The sequence below is a fragment of the Ambystoma mexicanum genome, chromosome 6p (genome assembly GCF_040938575.1).
Source record: "Ambystoma mexicanum isolate Mex_15411 chromosome 6p, UKY_AmexF1_1, whole genome shotgun sequence".
NCBI classification, from domain to species: domain Eukaryota; kingdom Metazoa; phylum Chordata; class Amphibia; order Caudata; family Ambystomatidae; genus Ambystoma; species Ambystoma mexicanum.
Window position 1 is genome coordinate 450,713,146 of NC_090935.1, and position 24,518 is coordinate 450,737,663.

The following is a 24,518-nucleotide window of genomic DNA, read 5'->3' on the forward strand; positions in this document are numbered from 1 at the left end:
ATAGGCTGCACAACAGGGGGTATGCAGTTAAGGTGGCTTTAGCTGAATTTCAGGGGTTTTGTTGTGTTAAGTTCTCACCTTAATGTCCATGCCACTAAAGATGTTTCCTTGAATTTCAACGGTTTTGTTCCGATGTATTGGTCACCTTAACATCCCTGCAACTGAAGTTTTTTCCTTGAATTATTGAATTAATATCTAGAAGTCCAGCGATGTCTGCTGCGATGAGGCAAATTTGTAGGAGATTGAGTCATCATAAGAGCGATAGACATTAGGATGTGGTCTCTTCCTGTTGTTTGTACACAATATGTCGGTTACAATCACCACTACGCATACATTTATTGTACATTTATCTATGTATTACAGACTTATTTTGAAGCGATAATGAGAAAAGAACAGAAAGGGCAGAGTTTACTTTTTACATGAAAACTGGGGCCTCCTTTGAAGCATGCCACTCACGAATCCCTTACAGATTTTAGATTGAAGAGACATATGTTGGGTATAAAGTTTCAATATTTTTAATAATTGCAATACAGATAGGTAGAGTCTTTTGAGGTTAGTGACGTGTAACAATGTAATGTGTTTTAAATGGCTTGATTCTGTGAATTGCGGCTGAACTCACAAGGTTTAGGATTTGTTTTGGTCAATGAAAACATATTGAGCAAAGAAAGTTTATAATATGTGCATTACCATAAATAACACGCCGCTGCAAATGATGTCTTTTCAGAAAATACTGTAGTGCATAGTAGGGCGAAGCAACTGTTTTTGTGACTTCACCCTCTATTATTTCATGCTTTTGATATTAATACTGTGAATGACGTGTGTGTCTTGTGGTGAGATGGGTTAATCTTTTTTTTCTTCCTGCACTTATCAGACCTACCCTGTCTGCTGCCTTAAACCTAGCACTTGAAAATTGCTGGATGCATTACCACTGTTTGTTGCCTTTATTATTTATTTATTGTTATTTATCTGTTTCTCCTCTGCTTCGCACTTTCCACCTCTCCCCCCTTCCATGCACTTTTCCCCTCCCCCCGCTCCCATGCACTTGTGCGTTCTCAGTGTCACTGGGCCTAGTAAGATCGCTGTTTTTGTTCTCACCTGTTTCCCTCCCTTGACTTGTCGCACCCTGAAACACTTGTGTATGAGCGCGATAGAAATAAAATATCAATCAATCAATCAATCAATCAATCAATCTTGGTAGCTTACTGAAAAATGACTTTGTATTCTGCATTCCCCAAACACATTCTTTAGGACCTACCCTAGTGGTGGACCTACACTAGTGGTGATTGTAATCTTGCTTGATCTCTCTTCTGCCTTTGACACTGTTAACCATGCCATCCTGCTCAACCACCTCCGTGATAACCTGAGTATTACTGGTCAGGCTCTGGCATGGCTGACTTCCTTCCTCTCCGATCGACCCTCCCAGGTCCAACTTGGGTCCTTCCTCTCTGATATTTTTTTCTCTACCTGCGGTGTCCCCGAGGGATCTAACCTCTCTCCCTGGCTGTTCAACCAATACTTGGCACCCCTTGCCCACTGCATCGTCCCTCTCTGCCCCAATTTTCAGTGCTATGCGAATGATACCCAGCTCATTTTCAGGCTACCCTCGGGCTCCCCCTCTCCTTCTCTCATCTGTGACTGTCTGCTAACCAGGTGTGGTGTGCAGCCAATGACCTCTGCCTTAATGCCAGTAAGACTGAGATTCTACTCATCGGCACACCCACTCCCTCCTTCCTTGCAGCTCTCTGGCCTGCCTCTCTTGGCCCTCTTCCTGCTCCCACCTGCAAGGCAAATAACCTCGGGGTCACCTTCGACTCCACACTCTCCTTCTGCCCTCACATCTCTGACGTCTCTAAGAAGTCCCACTACCATCTGCACCTCCTCAGAGGTATTCTTCCATTCCTCACCTTCCCCCAGAAGCTCACTGTCTCCAGAGCCCTGGTTCTCTCTATGCTGGACTATTGTAACAGCCTCTATCTAAATCTACCAGGGATCGTATCTCTCCAGGACTGAAATCTCTGCACTGGCTCCAAGTGGCTGTGAGGATTAAATTCAAAACCCTCTGCATTGTCCACAAGGCTTTCTGGGGGCTGGGGCCGAAATACCTTCAACTCTCTCTTCCTAAATATCTTCCTTCCCAAGCTCTTCGCTCATCCGCCTCCAACTCCCTCAGGGTCAGTCGCTTCTCCAAGCAACGAGTTGGTGGTAGATCTCTCTCTTCGGCAGGGGCCTCCCTCTTGAACAGCCTTCCTGCCTCCCTGAAACTTGAGGAGAACAATATCCGGTTCCGGAAGCACCTCAAAACCTTCCTCTTTGCTTCTGATTCCTCTCTTCCTCTCCCCTGCTGATTCCTTGCTGTAACTGCACTGGTTACAGGGCCTCCCTCTCTGCTCATAGGCCCGGCCCTGCCAGTTGCTCACCTGCACTGCCTCCCTGACAACCCCGCACTTGGAGACTGTTTCTGTATCCCTACAGTCCCCCTACCTGCACTTATGCCTGCACTTACCTTGCACTTGCCACTAGCTGGGCGTTTATTTATTCTTATCCTTCTATCCCATGTACTGCACTTCCCCTCTCCCTGCACCCTTGCACTTTTCCCTTTCCCCTTTCCCATGCACTTGCGCGATCTGAATGACACCTGGCCTAGTAGGATCGTTATCTGTCTTCCCCTGTTCCCCCGCCCTTGCCTCGTCGCGCCTTGAAACACTTGAGTATAGGCGCGTTATAAATGCCATATCATATCATATCACATCATACCGTGTGAGGCATGCATCAGGTTCGAGTCATCGGCCAGTTAGTGGGAGTCTTAAGGAACAGTCAGTTAGTGCTTTCTAACACTGATACTTGCATTGGCAATGCAGGACATGGCACAGGATGAGCACGCCATGCTTCCCCTGAGTGTTATTCATTTCTCCCCACACAAGAATGTCAAAAACTCTTCTGCACCATTTGGTAACAGTTAGGTGCCAGGGCACGTGTCACACGTTGGCTGGGTGGGCATCAGGGATGACATCAATAAGAAGGAAGTTGCAGTTTGATCACCAAATGAAGTCCATAAGTAGTGAGTTCTATATCTTTTCATGATTGCACCTTCTTCCTTCTGTTACGTTAGGTTGACCACGAGTAAAACAAAATATATATACAAAAATGCATTTGATGAAAGATTTGAGCCAGTGTTCTGTTGTTTTCTTTTTTGGACTCGTGGACACTGTGTGACGTGCACTGGTTGTAGCTGGTGTTCAACATCTGTTGTTTTGATGTATTTGCCGTGGCCATACGTCACCTGCTGTTTGTTGTATTTTGTATGGTTCACATCATGCGGGGGTGCATTGGTTTGTGAACTAACTGATTATAATTCCATCTGAGCTGCGTTTGCTGGTTAGGTGTGTGTGTGCGTGTGTGCTTGACAGTGTTTGTTGTGTTGTGACATATTTGTATGAAATGGATGTTTGTTATGACAAGACTTCTGAAACGTGCATTGCCTATCTTTATTCCGTATACACTACGCCGTCAAGAACCATGCACATGTACACCGGTTACCCATGCTGCGACTTTCAGGGTTTTGTGAACATGTTAATGAGCTTACCCACTAACCACTAGAGTGAGAATTGGCTACACGGTTCATGGTGAATCAGTCCATTGAACACGTTTTCCAATAGGTTGCAGTTGAAAACTGTGCCTGCCTCACTTTGCAACCATCCCAAAACGTGTTTGTGAATTGGAAACCTATTGTTCATTATAAATACATTAAATGATGACACGATCATGTATTATTCTTAATATTGTAAGTACTGATGTATGATGTATTATTTGCCTGTTGCATGTAGTGTACATTGAAGTATGTTCGTGGTTAATGTGTGCTCAACAAATTGTATTAATGAAATTAATTGAAATGTGATTATTTTAGGGGGGTCTTGCGAGAACACTGACTAAATTGTGTTACATTAGAAATAAAATGGCATGAGAATCTTGTAAGACTACATATGTGATTGTAAAATAGTCGCAATGCGTGTACATATTTACTGCGGTATAATTTGTATGCTAAAGCAGTACATCTGTGAAGGAAGTAACCCTGAAGCCTGATGCATCTTGTGTTTTGTATGAAAGCCCTGGTAGTGCATGCATATGTTCCATTAAGGTTAGTTCACGTTTATTTTAATGCATGTTTAGTTGTCATGGTGTTATCATATATTCAGGCTTCAACAAACAGCTCATTGTGATTGACTATTTGCATGTCTTATTGTTCAAACATGTGATTACTGGTCTAATATTGGTGTCTGCCGATAAAATGGCTGCTGCCTCTCCTGGGAACACAGTTTTGTATTTAGATGATGCTTTATTTGAACAGTCAGATTATGTGTTGCATATTATTGTTTTTGTATCGATTGCAACAGTGCCAATTCAAAAAATGTAATAATAATGATAACAAAGTGAGTTACCCCCAGGATAATAACAAACCCCCCAACCAATGTGTACTCCTTCTCTCTACCTGAGAACCATGAGAGAGCAAAGCTGCGCTGATTTAAACCTATGAGAGATGCTGTAGAGAATGCATTATCTTTCTCATTAAGAGAATCAGCAGTAGGAAGACATACTAAAGTTCCTTTTACCATTTTTGAAGAGAAGATTACTACAGAACTTTGAATGCAGAGCAGGGTCAATGAGAGGAGACAGTTGAGATGAGATACAATAGAGTTATTGCAACAGCTCTCAAAAGAGGTTACTCAAAGAAGGCAGACCAGAGTGGGAGACACAAGCATAGAGCTTACTACAGAGTCAGGAGGCTATCGAGCGTCCTTCTCAAATTCTCCCACCCACTGCCATCCATACACTTTAAATTGCTATGCGTGAGTTGTTTGATGAATTTGTGGCTCTAAATCTCTACACAATACAGGGACATTTGTATCGTACAGTGTCAGATAGCACTGCGACATTCATCAATGCTATGGGGGTGAGCTTGGCTGATAACCGCCCCCTAGCCCAGGCCATGGGCTGCCTGAGTGAAGCAAGGGACATGGTGAAGTCTCAGGGCTGCTTCCATCCAAGTGCACCCCACAGCATGAATTACCACTATATGTTCCCCAGGGCTCTAACTGGGGTGCTTAAAATATGTATAATCAAATGTGGGACAAGCCTCCAAGGCATGCCCAATTCCCTTTAAACAAACTAGAAGGAGTCATGCACCATAGACAAGTGAAAAGCTCTTTTACTATGTTTATGGTGGTATTTGCCAGAGACCAGTATGGGCTCGGAGGGACAGAGGAGGTAGAACAATGGAGAAGTAGGCAAGTGATGGTAGATGGTCGAAGTGGGAGTAGGAGAGAGAAAATGGGGAGCAGGGTTGGAGATGGGTCAGCGGGATGGGTCATAGGGAAAACATTCAGCATGTGGGGGTAGATGCAGGGGTGGCCATGGAATGCAGGCTTATACTGGTGGTTGAAGTCCATGTTCCTAGAAACATGAATGGTTGGAGTGACTCCTTTGGATGGTAATATCAAAAACTAATCTTGATGATATCACTACTTCATTTCATAGAAGCTGACGTTGCCCCTTATGTCATGCCCAGGCAGGTCCCAAAACAGTATTTAATACTCACTATTCACTCAGGATCTACTGCTATAGTTACCAAGATGGGTTTCTGCAAACATCTCAGTCTGCCTTCATCACTAGAGAAGGTTTCCTCTCTAGACCCAGAATAGATAATAAAACACTTTGACTTAAAACATTGAAAAATCCTTCACAATCTGGGTCCCTAAATCAAGAAAAACATAACCAAAAAGGAATGTTATCGAATAAGAAATGGTCCCACAAAGAGATTGGTAACTAGAATAGGTGCAAAAGAAACATGTACAGAAAATGGTCCAAATCCGGTTAATACATTCCAAGTTAGCTTGCGATATTAAAGCAACAGGCTACCTAAAAGTGATTTAGTGGAAACCAGGAAACTTGTCTGCATAGCTGGATGACCTAATCTGTCATCTTATCAGCAGAAAGCTTCAAGGTAAACAAGGAGATTACCAAGCAAGGTAAAACGCTCATCAACGTGATTTGCCCTCATCTACAATCAAGGCTGAATTGAGTTCCTATACGCCCATTCAAATACCACAAGGTGCATGTATTCCTTCTCACCTTGTGCCTCCCTTTTGGATGACTTACTGATGAAGAATTCTACTCAATGAAACATTGTCAGCACAAATGGAGCACTGCCCAGTAATAGGTGCGAAGAGACACATTGAAACCTTGACCCCCTGGTTCACTGCATGTATCAATGCCTACTTCATGATCGGTAGCCCATGTGCAATTAAATACATCTCGAATCACAGCCCTACTGTGAAATCCCAAAACACAGCCAACCCTAACAACCTGGCTACCTTCTGCCTGATTTCCCAAAACATCGCAGAAACATTAATCCTAGAAGAGATGGCCACTGAAAGACTACAGACATACAGTGGTGCTAGCACCCTCTTTAAAGATCATCAGTAGCACTCCAGACTATCCCCAGGAATTGAAAGCATATCCCCTAATAACAGAGAGGAAACCATCAAAGAGAAAGGCTAAAATCAACCTGCTGCATTGATTCTTCTAGATGTTATGTTAATCACTCGCATTTAATAGCTGGAACTTATAATGGGTATTTCCGGCTCAGCTGTGACATGACAACCTTATTTGTTAAAGACACATGGTTCCATGAGTCACTGGATCACCTATTTTCCAAACCATTTAACCAATCTTGGGAAGTCTCTGAAGGATATGTCCCATCGCTGTGGCTTTTTAATGTGATGGGAGGCAGATGAATACATCATTTTTTACATCTGCCACTTCCCTGGCCCAATAGAACACAGGTGAGAAACGATACTCACTGAGGCAACCATACCATCCTTATCCCAGGCAGGTATAACAGGACACTGAGACAATTTAAGCTGAAGATGGCAAAAACAGTCAAAGTAACGCTGTAGCAGTAAAAATCACATGCATTAGACACAAAGCACATATGCACTCCACATGAAGAGCATGACACATAGGTAATATGTACATTTAGACATGAAGAAAAATAATTAACATAGCATCCACAGACAAGAAGAACACTAAAATGACCAATGTGTAAGGTGAATACAAAATTAACTATATGACAATATAGCTCGCTAACATGGAAAGAAGACTGTAGTAAAGAAGCCAATGTCTTAGAAATGGAAGCCAGAGTGTGCCTTTACATAAAATAAGGCCTGAAGACTTTGAGAGAGCTCACACTGCTAAATCCACAGAAATACAAATCCATGCAGAGATCAGGTGGTAGCTGGCAATTAGTGCCAATGTTAGAGTGAAATAGGGTCGATAGGCATGGCAGAACAAAGGCACAATCTAACAGCTCCCAAGACACAAGAAGGATATTCCCAGATTCATTCAAGTTTTAATAGAATGCAAACAGACTTTATTAGCCAGACACAGTAACACAGTAAGCCACATAACTTCACAAAGAGTAACTCATGAGTGTCCGTGGAGCCAACAGAACACACTATACACACATTAATAAGAGCTAAAATCTCAATAAATATTCACGGTCCCATCAGACCTGACCCATAATTGGAGAACACTGACTATTCATTGGAAGCCAACATAGATAATACACCTGCAATGCTCCCTACCTGCATACATAGACTGGAGACACCACACAAGGCCAAGTCTAATGGGATTGCCCGGTCTCATGGCCTGAGTATGAGGGATGGGACATTTTAATTGGAGGAGGAATGTTCCATGGGCCTTTCTCACCCTACTGTATATCTGGCTCATATCTTGACGACCTGCCAAGTGTCCATGGTTGGTAAGCAAAGTACCAACCTATAAACATTCTTATAGACATACCTGCCATCAAGTAGTATGCCAACCAACCCCTTGTTGTGAAGATGATTTAGTTTAACTGTTATCAATATAGGGGTGGTTCCAGGCAGAACCATTAGATATGTGTAACCCAATGAAAATGTTTAACCTGTACGGAATCTATATGCAGTCACACCCAGTAACCTATCTCTGTTCGCCGGAGGTTTTGTGAACTGAGATTACATTTTGATGTCATTGATGTCAAGTTTGCAGTACTTGTTTTTGAGAAGTATGTCAAGAGTCACAAGATTCGACTGCTTGTATGCTGTCCCTGCTTTATGTGGATGATAATAAAGCTGTGCTTTGCATGCACTTTGTCTACTCTGTAATTTGAGTCTGGTTTGGATTGACCCCAGTTCATCTGGGTCTGTTTGGGACTTTTTGGGACTGTCTTAACACATGTCTAATGAAAATGAAATTACTCAGTGTCTTTCCAGATGTATGTTGACATATACCAATTGCTGATCCAGTTGGAAAAAAACAAGAAACACCACATCGACTTCACATGGTTCCATTTACAAATTCAGGATAGGTTGCGAATCTGTGACCTCTGACACAATGAAGAAAATAATAGTTGTTGCTGTGTGAAATTCCACAAAACCCAAGCTTACCATTCACAACATCAGAGTTAACAGTCTCTCTTATGACACTAACAATCACAGTACAAATGTAGCTTTAACCTTGAACACTGTAATGACTGTTCACCAAAATGACTAAACCATCAAACAAAAAACTCACATTCAATCTTTCGCCTCTGGATAAATTCTTCAACTTCATGGTCTGAACACCTTTCAACCTTCCTCGCTTTACCTCTACTTCCTCTGTCCATTGCTAGACTGGCTGGCTATCTATGAAGCAACGAGCTAAGTATAAACTTCTTCGCATCATCTTCAAAACTATCCATGGACTTGCTGCACTCTACCTCTCTGCTTATCGCACTCCCTACTTTTCCCCACGCTTGTTACAATAATTCATGGCTCACATTCTTGCCACTACTCGAGCCCCCTGTGCTTCCTCTCATTTCCTCTCTCTCCCTCCACTCACTTCCCCAATCTGGAATGCCCTGGCTCTCCCTATCCATATTACTCCAACTATCAATGATACATGTTGAACCCGTTTTTGTGACACAAATGAATTGCTTTCCTGTAATTTCTATAAATAAATACATAAATAACAATCAAAAAACATCACATGCTGAGAAAAATCTCTTTTTTGAAGATTTTGGACACATAGTTGACGATGCTTCTATGTGAAGAAAACAGACTCATTGCAACTGGCACAGTTGTGCAAAAATCCTTCCTGTCTCGGTGACAGTTGTGCTCATGTCTCCACAAATCTGAATATATGTTGACTGTGAAAAATGCTTACAGTGTATTTCTAAGGCAGCACTTGGCTTCTTTTTCTGGGGACTAGATTCTGTGATTGGGTGACTCTAGGGATATTTAAGCACTTTATTCCCCCTACTCTTTACATCCAGGGAAGAGGGGGGCATGGGTAACCTCAAACCCATATCTGATTGATGTCCAGTACAACTATCAGAGGTTTACTAGCTTATCCGTCTAATACTTTAATAGGAGCAGTGAGTAGGACAAAAAGATTCCTTCATGTTCCTCTAATCACCCCGAGGCAAATGAGGCAGCACCTTTTTCTCAATGTGCATGAGTTTTGTTAGTGCTCCTGCTTTACATTTTGCAGAAAGAGTGTTATGAACAAATGTAGCGTGGAAAATAGTCAGTGTGCACTAAGAACATTAAGCAATTGTGAAACTGGTATCACTCTGGGTTTACTTTCCTTATTAAGGATTACAGTTCCCGTTTTACTAAAGAAGATGGTACATTCAAATACAAATCCTTTGAGAAATGAACCCCACGGGTCTCTACTGAAGAGAAGAGTGTTAGGGAACTGATGAAGGTACACGATTAAAGAACCGCTAAGAAACTCGGGAATAACTAAATATACACAGGACGTTAGTATCGATGGGAAAAATACTAAATTATTTACTGGACCAATTCAGTAATTCAATAATAAATATTGTTGAAATTCATGAACATAGACATCCCAAAAATGCATCATAAAAAAATCTTCCTGAGACAAACAGCAAATCATGTATCAAAAACTGACACCTCCCGGATACATAAAGTATCACAAACATATACATTTTAGAAGTTGAGAGCTAAAAACCTTTAATGCTCACACGGTCTTGGACATCACTTTTAGATCCATTGTGTTCATCCAACGGTGGGGACAAATCACGTTCACCTTCAAAAATGGTATGTTTGGGCGACGAGTTTATCATCACCAGCACTATCTTTAAATGCCACTTTGAGATCACTTGCGTGCATCCAACAGAGGGAGGGATGGACTGAGAGCCCTGGAAATATTTTTCAAAGTGCCCCATATTACACATTTGTATTTGTATTTGTATTTTATTTATTTATAATGCGCACCAAACCCAGGGGTAGCCAGGCGCAAAGGCAGCAAGAGGGTTGCAGAGCTTAGTTACATACAGTAGGGTGAGGTCCAGCTGCGGTTACAGTGCCGGACGTATCACACCAAATAGGAAGGGTAGGACATAAACATTGTGGGCTGTACTATATACATATTTACATTCAATGAGGTAAGGAGCCACATGGTAGTGGCGCATCTGGGCATCGGAAGTCATTAAGAGTCGAGAGATTTGAGCCAGTGGACAGTCCTGGCTCTGAACTGGTGGTAGGGTAGGTCCTCCCTGCAGGTAGGAGGAAGGGAGTTTCAGAATTGCGCTGCTTTTACTGGGAAGCTATTACCTCCAGACATTGTACATTTGAACCTGGGCACCAGAAGAAGGTTGGAATTGGCCGTTCTCGAGGGGCAAGACAGGGTGGGTCTAGTAAATCTGGCGATGAGGTATTGAGGGGCTGCTTGGTGGAGGCATTTATGAATCAGAGATACCGATTTAAGGAATATCTTGTCCTTGGTGGATAGCCAGTTGACAGATCTTCTGGAAATTGAGATATGGGCTTTCTTCGGGATACTGAGGGCCGCTCTAAGGGCATTATTTTGGAGGATTTGGATTTTATTTGAGATATATTTGTTGCAACCTACATATAGAGCGTTACAGTAGTCCAACTTTGACAGGATCAGCGCCCTGGCCAGGGTGGTACAGTTGGTGGGGGAGAGAAAGGGTTTGGCTGCCCTAATGAGTTTGCAAGTGTAGGATGTGGCGGAGGCCATTGCATTCACTTGTTTGTTGAAGGTGAGGGTGGAGTCTAGATAGAAGCCGAGGGTTTTAACCTCCTTAGCTACTTTGATCTTGTTATCGTCAATTATGAACGATGAGTATTTGTGGCCCAGTTTGTTAAGGTAGTGTGTAGATCCTAGAATAAGGAGTTCCGTCTTGTCATCATTCAGGCATAGACCGTGTGAGGCCATCCATGCCTGGATGATGAGGTACACTTTATTAACGAAGGCCAAATCCTTGTCATAATCCCCCGACAACGGGATGAGGATCTGGGTATCATCGGCGTAATTAGTGTAGGTGATACCCAGATCGTCTAGATCATCGAAAAGGGGCTTCGTGAAAATGTTATAAAGTGTAGGGGAGACGCAAGATCCTTGAGGCACGCCGCAACTGATAGGTGTAGGGTCGGCTGCTGCTGACAATGAGAAGACTCTCATCGTGCGGTTATTGAGGAAGGATTGGATCCAGTTGGTTGCTTCTTGAGAGAAGTGGGCAGCTTTTTGTAGGTGGTTGCACAAGATCTCATGGTCGACCAGATCGAAGGCCGCAGAGAGATCGAGGAGTAACAATAGTGCTGTCTTGCCCTGGTCTCTCAGCTCGTCTATCTGTGCCTTGAGATCTATAAGTGCAGTTTCGGTTCCATGCTTTGGCCTGAAACCAGATTGTCGGACGCCCAGGAGATGGAAGTGCTCAAGGTGATGTTGGATCTGGTGGTATGCTGATTTGTCGATGATTTTAAGAAGGAACGGTACTGTGGTGATGGGGCGGTAGTTGGTTGGAGTGGATGGGTCTAAGTTTGTTTTTTTAAGCAGAGGGAGGACCCAGGACTGTTTTAAGTTGTTAGGTACGGTGCCTGATGTGAAAGACGCATTTATTAGTTTGGTAATAAATGGTGCGAGATCATGGGCTGCATCCTTAATCAGTTGAGCGGGGCATAGGTCTCCGTGGCAATTTGAAGGTTTGAGGGTGAGAATAGTATTTTCTACCTCTTTGGTGGATACTTTATGGAAGTTAAAGGTGGGGTTGTGCGCTGGGGGGGATGATTGAGTCGGGTGAGCCTTTTTATGGGAGGCGGTACTCGGCTTAGTAGAGGAGAGCAGAGTTTCTTTTTTAATGCTTATTTTAGTCTTAAGGGAGGAGATTTTGTTCGCTAGGGCATTTTGTATGCCCGTGCACCAGTTTTTATCTTTGATACATGAGTCGGGCGCTTGGATCGGGGATTCAACCTCTTTAAGTATTGTGAAAAGCTCTCTAGTGTTAGATTTAGCTTGTGAGATTCGCGTACTATAAGACGTTTGTTTGGCCAATATAATTTCTTTTTTATATTGGGAAGCTAGACTGCTCAAGTTTTTTTTATTATTTTCTGAGGGGTAAACTCGCCAGATTTTTTCACAGCGTCGCTTTTCCTGCCTGAGGGCTTTAAGATGAGGCGAAAACCAGGAGTTGATGTGTTTCCGGGGCTTGCTCTTTTTTAGCTTTAAAGGCGCTATGGCATCAAGGGATGAGAGCATGATTTTATTATAGATGTCCACCATCGTAAATGGATCTGTATGAGCCGGGATGGCATTCAAGGTTGGTGTGATTAGCGGGATCAGGTTTTCGGGGGTGATGTTTTTTTTATTTCGGGATTGGACAGCTGGAGCTATGCTGATAGCTTGTGCTGGGGTTGCCTCTAGGGTGAACGAGATCAAGTAATGGTCTGTCCAAGGCTGTGGGAGTATGGCAGTGACTAGGACTGGGCAGTTGTGCACAGCTAGCCAGTCCAGAGTTCTCCCTTTGATATGGGTGGGCTCAGTGATCTTCTGGGTGAACCCCAGTTCCTCTAGGTTGTTATTGATTGAACTGGCATTGGCGTCTGCGGGGTCGCTAAATCCTAGGTTAAAGTCTCCTAGTAAGATGCGTTGTGAGGAATTTTTAAGATTGTTTGATAGGTTGTCTGTGAGGTTTTCTTCAAATGACCCTAAGGGGCCCGGCGGTCGGTAGATAAGGTGAATGGAGATGGATTGGGTATTAGATAGTGTTAACTTGGCGGTTAGAGATTCACAGGAAGTAACATTAGTGGGTGATTCAATTGTAATAGGGAATTTAGTTTTGGCTATGATGGCAAGACCTCCGCCTCTAGAGGTGGTACGATCAAGTCTTAATAGCGTGTAGTCATCTGGTACCGCTAGCATAATTGCAGGGCCTACCGTCGGGTGGAGCCAAGATTCGGTGACTGCTAAGAAGTCCAGGTCTTCGTTGTGTAGCAGGTCGGAAATGTCTGAAGCATGGGCTACCATGGAGCGGGCATTTATTAGTGCACCCTTAGTCCCGAGATCTACTGGGTATAGGGGTGGTGGCGCAGATTCGTGCATACTTTTCTGGTCACGGATGGGCTCACGGTGGAGTCTACTGTTCAGTTGAAGAGGGTGTAGGGATGGAGTCCTAGTCACCTTATTGTGGGCTAGTTTAGATAGAGGGTCATGGAACCTAGAGAGCCTGGCACGTAATCTGAAGTTCCTCATGAGAACAGGGCAAGGTGTGGAGGTCATTTCAGTTGATGTGTATGGGTTATATGCGGGCTCAAGTGCTGGTAAATTGGGTAGCATTTTCGATCGAGGCACAAAGGCATAGGTTACTAGCAGGGTGCATAGGCAAAGGGTCACTTAAATTCGATTTTAGCAATCAAGGCACAAAAGCATAGGTCACTAGCAGTCAAGGCACAAAAGCATAGGTCACTAGCAGGGTGCATAGGCAAAAGGGTCACCTAGGTTCAATTTTAGCAATCAAGGCACAAAAGCATAGGTCACTAGCAGGGTGCATAGGCAAAAGGGTCATCAGAGACAAAATTAGGCAATACCTATGTGCTAAGGCTAGTAGCAATTGGGGGCGATCAGACTCAAGTTCAAGTTGTGAGGTGCAACAGAGTTCGGCTATACAGTTATCCTAATGTTAGCGTCAGATGTGGGCCTAATAGGTAGTGGACAGTGCAACATATACAGGCATAGTCCAAGTGTCATTGCATGGTGATTATTAGTGGGCAGAGCAGTAGTTAGTTAGCGGGGCTGGAATGCATTCAGTAGGACAAGCATTTCAGGTTATCAATGAGAGCTGGTTTTAGACATAGCGCCAACAGCAACTGACTTTGAATGGCAGATGCAATATTACAAGAGTTGCGGGTCAGGTACAGTATAGTGGTATGAGTCCTGCAGTAAATGCCCCTAGGGCCTTACCGTGTGAGTCTCAGTCGAGCCGGAGAGGTAGATAAGGTGCAGCGCCTGTGTGCTACTATTGCGCTAACAGGCGCAAACAGGGCCTTTGTATGGCCTTCGTGCAGGCCGGCGTATCCGCCTACTGGCGGAGGCAAGGGGCTTTGATGTGCCCGGAACGAGGCTCAGCCTCGCTGTGGTGCCGCGTCGCGCCCGGCATGGAGGAGTCAGGCAGGCGGGAGGGACACGGTCAGGCAGGCCGCCGTGTGCTCTGCAACGGGTCTGCAGTTGCTGCGTGGGTGGTCTGCTGGAAGAGGGGGGAGCTCCTGCCCTCTACCCTCGTCGGAAGTTGTCTGGAAGGGGGATCCTGGGGGCCAAACAACGCCTTTATAGGCCTTCATGCAGGCCGGCGTATCCGCCTACCGGCGGAGGCAAAGGCCTTTGATGTGCCCGGAACGAGGCTCAGCCTCGCTGTGGTGCCGCGTCGCGCCCGGCATGGAGGAGTCAGGCAGGCGGGAGGGACACGGTCAGGCAGGCTGCCGTGTGCTCTGCAGCGGGTCTGCAGTTGCTGCGTGGGTGGTCTGCTGGAAGAGGGGGGGGCTCCTGCCCTCTACCCTCGTCGGAAGTCATCAGCACCCCCAACCCTTTTCCTATGCAGACATTTCGAAATACCACACAAAAGAGGCCCATGATGCAGAGGCCGACCAGGACATCTCTAGAGTTCCCTATCGACCAGTCCACCACTGAACAGGGGGCTAAGCCACTATCGCCCTCCAAATGTATGTGACTAGGTGATCAAATTACCAAAACCAACCGGTTTTGAAGTATCATCCAGATTTGTGCACGTCTTTATCAGGATGAAAAGTATTTACAATAATTCAAAACTTGTCAAACCGACTAAGTGTTTTGGCCTTCAATCCCAAATTAATTTAGTTTTCTGACAATCAACCTTTGTGCCCACTAACTTGTGTGTGATGGCCACCAGCAGAGTACTCACAACAACATGACTGAAGGACTGTTGCAGAGTCGATGATTGTGCATGATTTACCATTCAAAATTGCCATAAGTCTAGAAAATATCTAATGGCTCCTGGCACGTACCTCTAGTTTCGCTATTAGAGGTTTCGAAATCAGCTCTACCTCGTCCATATCATCGTTTATGCACGCACACCAGTCTGATTTTGTTAAAACACTCCTCTCATTTAGGAAGCTAAAAATAAATTGGAGGCTGTGAACTATCAGCTTTCTGAATTCAAGAAAGCTACCACTAACAAAAAGAGCACAACACTTAAGAAGCATATAAGGTGTAGGGTGAACGTGATATGTCCCTCTGTAGGATCAACACAGAGGATCTAATAATGACATTCAAAGACTATTTGATTATTGAACATTTTAGCTCTGAATTTCTAAAATGTATGTGTCTCTGATACTTTCCATATCGGGGGCCAGTAAGCTCAGAATTGTGTGATTTGACATACATCTTCATGTATGTTTGAGGATGGTTTTTGTAGTTGATGTTTAGAATTGTATGTTACTTAACTTTACCTATTTGTCTTGTTGGATTGCTCTGTCTCAGGAAGACTTTTTTATGATGTTTGTTTTGGCTGTCGATTTTAACGAATTGCAACGATATTTGATATTGAATGAATACCTTGGGCTAGTAAATAACCTTGTATTTTTCACATATATACTAACGTTGTCTATATGAACAATTAAACAAGACAGCTTATCTCCAGGTTTAGACTGGGTGAAGGTTACGGTGAGACATAGAGTACATTTCTTCTCTTATCAGATATGCCAAGAATTAAAAAAGTGAATTCACATAATAAGCAGTCTATTGTATGGTTTCCAGGTTCTTGACTCCTCTCTGCTGTTATGGTCTATTATATCAGTTCTCAAAGTAATTGGTTAGCTCTTTTCTCTTATGCCTGGCACTATCGCATAATGTGTGGGCACTGGCCAATGGGCACAGGAGGATGTGAGCTTTACGTCATACAGCCCAATTAGGAATGCATTCCAGGATCAAAAGAAAGGCATTCAAGGCGGAAATGATGGGAGAAGACGTCAAATGTTCTCACCCTCACTGACATCCAAGCAGTGAATTGCAGGGCAGCAGTGCACATTAAGAGACGTCTCGCATAGTGGCATTGCCAGCGTGGAATATCTGAAAGCAGCAGATCCATAACTGTTGACCAAGGGAGGTTGGCAGACAGGTATGATTTAATAGGTCTAGGGAACCGCATTCTCCAGAAAGAACATGTTTTATCCAGGACAAGCCCAAGCAAATGGAATGTCATTAGAAGGATTTGGGAAAACAATTTTTGGAGAGAATCGGAAACAAGTTCCTCACTGTCTTATTCATACTAATTGGGAGATGGTAAATGGAGGCTTGCAGTAGCCATCCAGGATTTCATTAATCTATTAATGACAATTCTCTTCAGAAATCCTTCATGTTCAGTTGGTCGTTGCTGACCTACCAGCAAACAGAGACCCATACCCAATCATCAGGTCTCCCAGTGGCTCAATAGGTATATTGAGTCATAATGTTGCTAAAACGGAACTCGTTAACAACCCAAACCACAAATGTATGGAGAGAGACCCCAATGGACTAATCTAAACAGATTGAAGCTTGCCAGAAATGTAAGAAGTAATACTTCAGGACAGTTCCCCCCAAACATATATGGGCAGATAACATGAAGAGAAGTGTACCATGTTCCACCAAAGCAAAGGTCATTAGAAGGTGTGACAGCATGATCAAACAGGTGCCCTGGTCAGTTTTTTTGCCATGAATATGACATCCAGTCCTTGGCGGACCATCTGTGCAACGACAAGCTGGAAAGAATCGGATGTGTGGGTGTGTGGAAAACCTCTTTGAATAATATGGGCTTACAGCTGCAGGAAAACCACATTTTCAAAAACCTAGCTATCAATGGTAAACTAGTGGTGTGTGAAACGTATGGTAATTCAGTAGGGAAATAATATCTGTCTTTATAAATAGCATGTCCATTGGGGAAATTCAAGTTTAACCAAAAAATATCTTGAGACGGTGTGGCATTAAGAAGTTTACACTAGGGAACCAGAGCACATTCCTTAAAGACAGCAGGCTAGAAAAGCAGCATCAGCATGAATGTAAAAGCTTGGTTTTCAGGACATGTGTTGTGAGGATCTGTGAAAGGAACAATACCATTAACTGAAAATACATGAAATAAGTCCCAACATATACATTCTCTAATGATGTGTGGCTATACACGTTGAAAAACGATCTTGATTCCTGCTTTTCTTTTAATCTAGGCATCTAATTCAATAAATCGGGCGATCTTAAGAAAACACTAGTATACAGAATGCTTGTGGAACATGTTCAGCAAAATATTTCCCCCATGAAACGGAAATAGTTATTTGTGTTGCTCAACATATCTCGTAATAATGAGATATTTCCATTGAATATGTAAAGCATTTTTTAAAAATTCATTTTATCAAGTCTTTTATTCAAAGCATCTTCTTTTTCCGAAACTTATGATTGTCATGCTTTGAATTGAGTTGGCATACGCTGCTAACCAACACATCCATGGCATCATTAAGAGTAGATATAGGGGCTGATTCATGGAATTATTTGCGCCGAAAAACGGGGATTTGTGCGCCATTTTGGCCGTGAATCCCTGTTTAATAAATGGGGATTTGCGGCCAGAATGGCACACAAAACCTTGTTTTTTGACGCAAAAATTCCATGAATCAGCCCCATAGTGTTTGGCAAAAACAACAATTGCATTACATTTTGGGAAGGCCAAAGAAGAAAGCATTTCACATTTTCTTTTGCTGATCTTGGGTTGGTCCAGACATTACATTTCAAATGCAAATGTGAAGTGAAATAACACAATGATCATATCAACCAAATGTGTTGAGGCAAGAAAATAAATACAATTTCCACCAAAAGCAATTTGAGAATTATTTGGGCAACAAACAGGTTAGAGGCAATCAAATTTAAAATTTTTATTTTGAAGTTGTTCTAACAAATTGTGAGAATGGTATTGGATGCCATGTTAAAAGGCTGAAGGTATACCTGAATTGTAGAAATGTCGAGAATGCCCATTGTCTCGGTCTCCCTTCTCCTTTGGATTCCTCATCTGGGGAAACCGAGTCTAGTAGAATAATCTTGAGATGGCCCCCTTATTGTTGATCATTCCGTCCCCATCCCCTAAACTTTGTCCCAGATTGTCTAGATATTGCCCTAACCTGGTGGTTTGGTCTACAAGCCCTATCATATCACCATGGCAAATTCTGATGGCGATGTTTGAAACATCAGAAAAATGGGGGGCCAGGTTTACAAGGCTTCCCTGTTGTTCAGGGTTTAACAGGACCACCATATTCCTGTAATGTCGTATATGATTTTCTGGCTTCAAGGGGCTCTGTGGGCACAGGTCAGATCCCTCTGATAGCTGCCTGAACCTGACCTTCCTGACTGATTTCTCTCTAACTGACCAAAGCTACCGCTGAGCGAGTGCCAAATGGAGGTGAGGGTTGTGTTCCTGTTCTTAAAGGGATGGTAAGTGTCTCCACTTCACAGGGTCTTTTTCTATATCTCACCCCTAAAAACAAGGGAAAACATTTTAGTATCCTTTCATGTGATACCTCAAGCCACCACCCACTTGCCTCCTTAATCCCTGAATGTACCTGCAGATGTGCCAGAGATGGCCAGGGAAACACTGGCAAAACCAGAACTCCCTGTTCATCAATGGTGATTGTGGAACCCTTTAGCTCAGTGCAGTAGTTAGCTTCACTCCACAGTCCTATCACAGAACTGACACAATGGTGGTAGAATGTCACCCCAAATTGCCTGGCACATCTTCTTATGTGACTTGTTCATGAAACGTCTCTTCCTTCTTGTCCTATTCTTTCATGAATCACTCTCTGTATCTCGCTACAGATATCAGCTGTGCTCCCACTGACCCTTTTGCAGAACTCAGCGGTGCTTCACTGAATCCGAGAAGGATGATAATCAGGTAAGCATGAACATAGCATAGTGCGATTCAGAACAAAGTCCTTGTATTGACTAGCCTTTACTTGTCTCATTTGTTTCCTTTAGTTGAATCTTGCAGTGGATGCAGTGGTGTGCCACCCGGAGGTCCCTTGGCGGGTGCAAAGACCATGTCTGCAAGTCGCCAGTGCAAAGAAATGCCTTCTACTCTCTTCTACAAGGGGGGTGTTGGGTGTGTTGCTAGTACACATCTGTTAAGTTTATCTCTTCTATACAGGAGAGAGTGTTGCACCCAAGCATGAATGACAGAAAGCAGTTGAAGAGGAGGAGAGAATGAAAAATAAAGACCAGTCATTCCTCAGAAAACTACAAGACAATGTATTCTTTCTGTTTCTTATTTTATCCTCTTTTAGATATGTAGTCTATCGATTTGTAGGATTAGTGAGACAATCACACTATCCTTGTATTTCTCTAAAGAATGGATACTTAGGTGACCTCCTCTAAAATTCTATGGCACATGTTGCATTGCATTTCTTTTAGATGTGCCAGCCCTTCTTTGTGATAACACCTGCAGGGATAACAGGGTCACAACAGTAATTGTACTAGTAGTACAATAATATGTCACATTAAAATATGACAATGCACAAGCACTGATAAGATGTTTAGAACGTGTAATCATTTTAATTCATTAACATATATATAAATATATGTATATATATATATATTCAGTAAAAAAAACTTTGTTAAAGGGACGTTATGGTTACAAGTAAAACCGAAAACCCCCTGAAATTCGCCAGTTATGGTAAGCTAAGCAACCTTAACTCGCACCACCACCATGCACTGCTATAACTAACACCCAGGACATCAAAGATGACATCACAAATGTCATTGATGACATCACTGATGACATCACATGTCTGGCTCCCTCTTTTTTCCTTTACTGACATATCCAGGCCAGTAACAGTCAGGAACAAACAATTCAAAGAGTACTATATTTGTAGACTTATACTTCAAATATGTTCTTACAGTAATTCACTTGGGGTTCACTCACAGCATTTGAAACATATACATAGAGGAAAATACAGACTTGGAAGACAGCAATTCTTTGTACGTATGAAGATGATTAGTAAGGTTATCATCACTTTTTTATAGTTCTGCTGTTTTTTTTTTATTGCTGCACTTTCCCTGGATATGCTCATATTTGTATACATTGTATTCACACTACTTTCCTTAGGGTCTAGATACATTATGTGATACTTGTACATAGGGAAGTAGTAGCTTTAAAGCAGATCAATCATTTCTGTGCATGAAGATAATCAGTTAGGTTACAAAGTTTGTCTGGTAATGCTGCAGTTTTTTTGTTTACTTCATTTTCTCTGCACATGTTCATATTTGTATGTGTTGTTGTCTGTTTCTGTTTTATTTGCAATAATGCAATTATGCAGTAACTGAGTTTCATTAGCTACTTATTAAATGTTTCACAGTACGCAAAATTCTAATAAGAAAGCATTTATCATTTTACTATTCAACATGGCAAGATTATTAATATTGCACCTCCATCATGTATGCTCCACACAATACCTATGTTTCTACATGTGTATCTTAGTATACTAAAGAACTTCATAATAGAATGCTATTTGTATCACTGCATAGCTTAATGCATTACGTACCTCATGATATTTATTCCAATGATCCTTGATACTTTTTTATCAACATTACAATGAGAACCCCTTGTACAGACTTTTCATGAAAAATAAATGCACATGTGATGTCATCAGTGATGTCATCAATTACATTTGTGATGTCATCTTTAATGTCCTGGGTGTTAGGCTTAGCAGTGCACAGTGGTGGCGTGAGTTATGGTTGCTTAGCTTACCATAACTGGTGAATTTCCAGGGTTCTTTGGTTTTACTTGGAACCATAACATCCCTTCAACAAAGTTTTTTTCACTGAATTTCCTAGGTTTTTAGTAGCGCAACTTCACCATAATGCCTCTTTAACAACGTTTTTTTTACTGAAAATAGATATAGGGCCTCATTACGACCCTGGCGTTAAGGGTTTAACGGCGCCGTAAAAGGTGTCGGCGCCGTTAAACCCTTAACGCCTGATTACGAGGTCCCTTTGCGGGACCTGACCTTAATGGCTGGTTTTTCCAGCCGTTAAAGTAGGTACCCGCAAAGGGACTTTGGTGCTAATAACGGTACCACAATTTGCGGTACCGTTATTAGCGCCTTCCCCATTCCCATTGAGCCCTATGGGGCATAAATGGGAATGGGGAAGGGCAATGACGGCATGGGGAATTACCGCCCCACCAACCTCGGAATGGCGTGGTAATTCCCCATTCTGCCATGGCGGACACCGGCATGGACCATGGTGCTAATAGCACCATGGTCCTCCGCCTGGTTCGAAATGAGGCCCATAGACTATGTACATTGGATAAATGTTTCCTAGGATTCCCTTAGTTTACATACATAGAACATACTGAACACCCTACCTGCGCTAGTGGGTCTGATGTTTGCGGACCATGCGTATGTTCGCGGACGGACTCGATCAACATCAGCACAATCCAAAAACTCAGGGGGTATCTTACATTGCTGTATCATGCAATAGAAACACTGAACATGTTCAAAAAGCAGCACATAAATACATTACATTCAATATTAAATAAGAAGTGGAAACTGTATATGTAAGACACCAACCGTCCAATTACACAACATATGCAACATAATGCAATATACCAAAACAAAATAAATATGCCTCCAAAAGAATTAGCTCACGCAAACTGCACAGCAAAAATCAGGGGCACACCTATGCAGCAGTAATGGCAAAACCTAGCAAGAAACTAGTAAGTACACTACATTTATTTTATATATTTATACATTTTTTGTATTAGGTACAGTAGAAATAATATATATATATTTTTTTTTTTACACAGAAATGTCTAATATTTTGGAATGCCTGGAAGAAAATTGTCCTCATGATGAAATTAATGAAAACAGTGATAGTAATGGTAGACACTACACTTCCCTATATAAACCAATTATCACCCATTACTTTATGTGTACTTACCAATTTCTTTTTAAACACACCACACAGACATCAAAAATAATACTAAACAGAGACCGAAAATCATCTGCACCGAATGGAGCAAAAAATTGATCTATTAAAGGAATGGTGAGCTCATAAATATTATTGTCCGAGGGTTCGGGCATGTGTTTCTAAGCATACGTTGATCGATCGTACAAACATTTCCTATGCACCTTACCGTACCTTTCCTCTTTTTTACACATGCAAAATCAGGCAGCAGGTCGCGGCCATCTTGCGATAATCTTATCCGTTGCTACATCGCCCAAGGTGGACTACCCTGGTGGCACTAATTAATACGCCCGCCCCTGAGGCTGACATAACCAAACCTAGTGATATTCTCCGCCAATCTCCAGGACGTTAATGGGCAACATAGCCAAACACACCCTGTCATCACCTACTTGATAGCGTTAGTTGACGCAGAACCCGGAATATCAACACACATCATCTCACAACACAGCATGTCCCAATTTTGAATTTAAAACCATACTTTTAAAGGAAATAGCAAAACTGTACATTTTTTTAAAGTACTTTTATTTCACAATGAACGCTCCGAGAACATCCGGCAATTGCCATAATCAAGCAAATGGGTGATTGTTTTATTCATTCTCGATCCACAAATGTTTATTGTGAGTCATGCAGTGTTCCTTTTGGGTATAAAAAGTGCATTGGACGCACTGTGAATCACAAGGCTGTGGCATCAGGTTGGCGCTAGGCCACCATAAACGATGTCAGGTTGCTCCTTATCACGGGTGCCGCGTAAGAGCATATCGGCCCATGGCGATCGTCCCAAAAAAAGAGTAATTGTTATCCAGCCATTTAAGTGTATCTGCAGCTGCCAGTTGAAAAACCCATCAGTTGGTATCTGGAATCGATGCAGGGTCAGACTGGCCCCTCGGCCTTTCGGCCTATGGCTGGGCTGAGATCGTCACTGGAGAGTGGAAGCCGGCTTCTAGCCATGCCTGGGCCAGTTTGGAAGAAGGGAAATTTGAAGAAAAAAAAAGAAATGTAATTATTTTTTTCTTTGAAAAAGCCTTTCATCCTTCTTAGGTCGATAAATGAGTACCACTACAGGTTGGGTGATAGTGTATGCATATTTGTTCTATAAAAAAAGAGCTTAAGCATAAGTGCTATACAATAACATATTATCATTTGGCCTTGGACGTCTGCTTAGATTCACAGTGATTTAGTGTACTTAGGAACAATGCTATTTGATGCCACTTCCTGTTTTGTCAAGGGGTCAAAGGTCGTGTTTCATCACTTCCCAGGATGTCACTTTTGGGTGGGGTCAAATGACATCACTTCTGGTGATCTCATCAGAGGTCAAGGGTCGTGAGGCGAGGGGTGGGCCACTTTTTTGAGGCGAGGGGTGGGCCTCTTTTTTTAGAGTGACCGGGCCGATTTCTTGTCCCAATCTGACCCTGAATCCATGACAATTGCAGATCTTTATTACAGAGTATCAGTTTACCCATTAATTCGGCCCTGTGTTAAAATGTATGATGAACACGAACGTGAAACAATGGGAACACAGAGAAAACAATGTGGAAAGTAGTCATCAATTTACTTCAAAGGTTACTGCTATGCAGTATGTTCACCTCAAAATGGGATGCTGACACTGCAATCAGGGAGCAAGCTAAGGGCAAGAAAAACACATAGATGGAATTTTAATTAAATATTAGCGTTGAATTACGAGTTTGTGGAACCTGGGGGAACCTGAGCAACCGAGTACAATCTAAGCCAGAAATAATGGTCGGCAAATGATAAGTTGACTCGTTGGTCTATAAAATTGTCAAAAGTAAAACTTACATGATATTTGGCATTTCCATTCTCTCGGCGTAATGCAGACACTCCTTTCAGGTCAACAAATTTTCATAAAATGAAATTACATGTTCCGTTGTCCAGTTTTGGAATGGTGAACCTTATCATATTTGACAGTGTTACATCCCTGCCTTCAAGCATTCCTTTTGGAATGCTCCCTTTGTTTCAAGGTCAAAAAACAATTGAATCTTACAGTGTGACTGATGCGTGGGTTTGCTGAGCTTGGAAACAAAATTTCAACAGCGCTGACCTTCACCCAGAATGGGAGCCAATAGCCCTTCAGACCACAGTGGCATTGGAAATATTTTTTTAAAAGATATGAATTGTTTGCTACCATTTACCAATGCAGGTGACATTTCTATGGA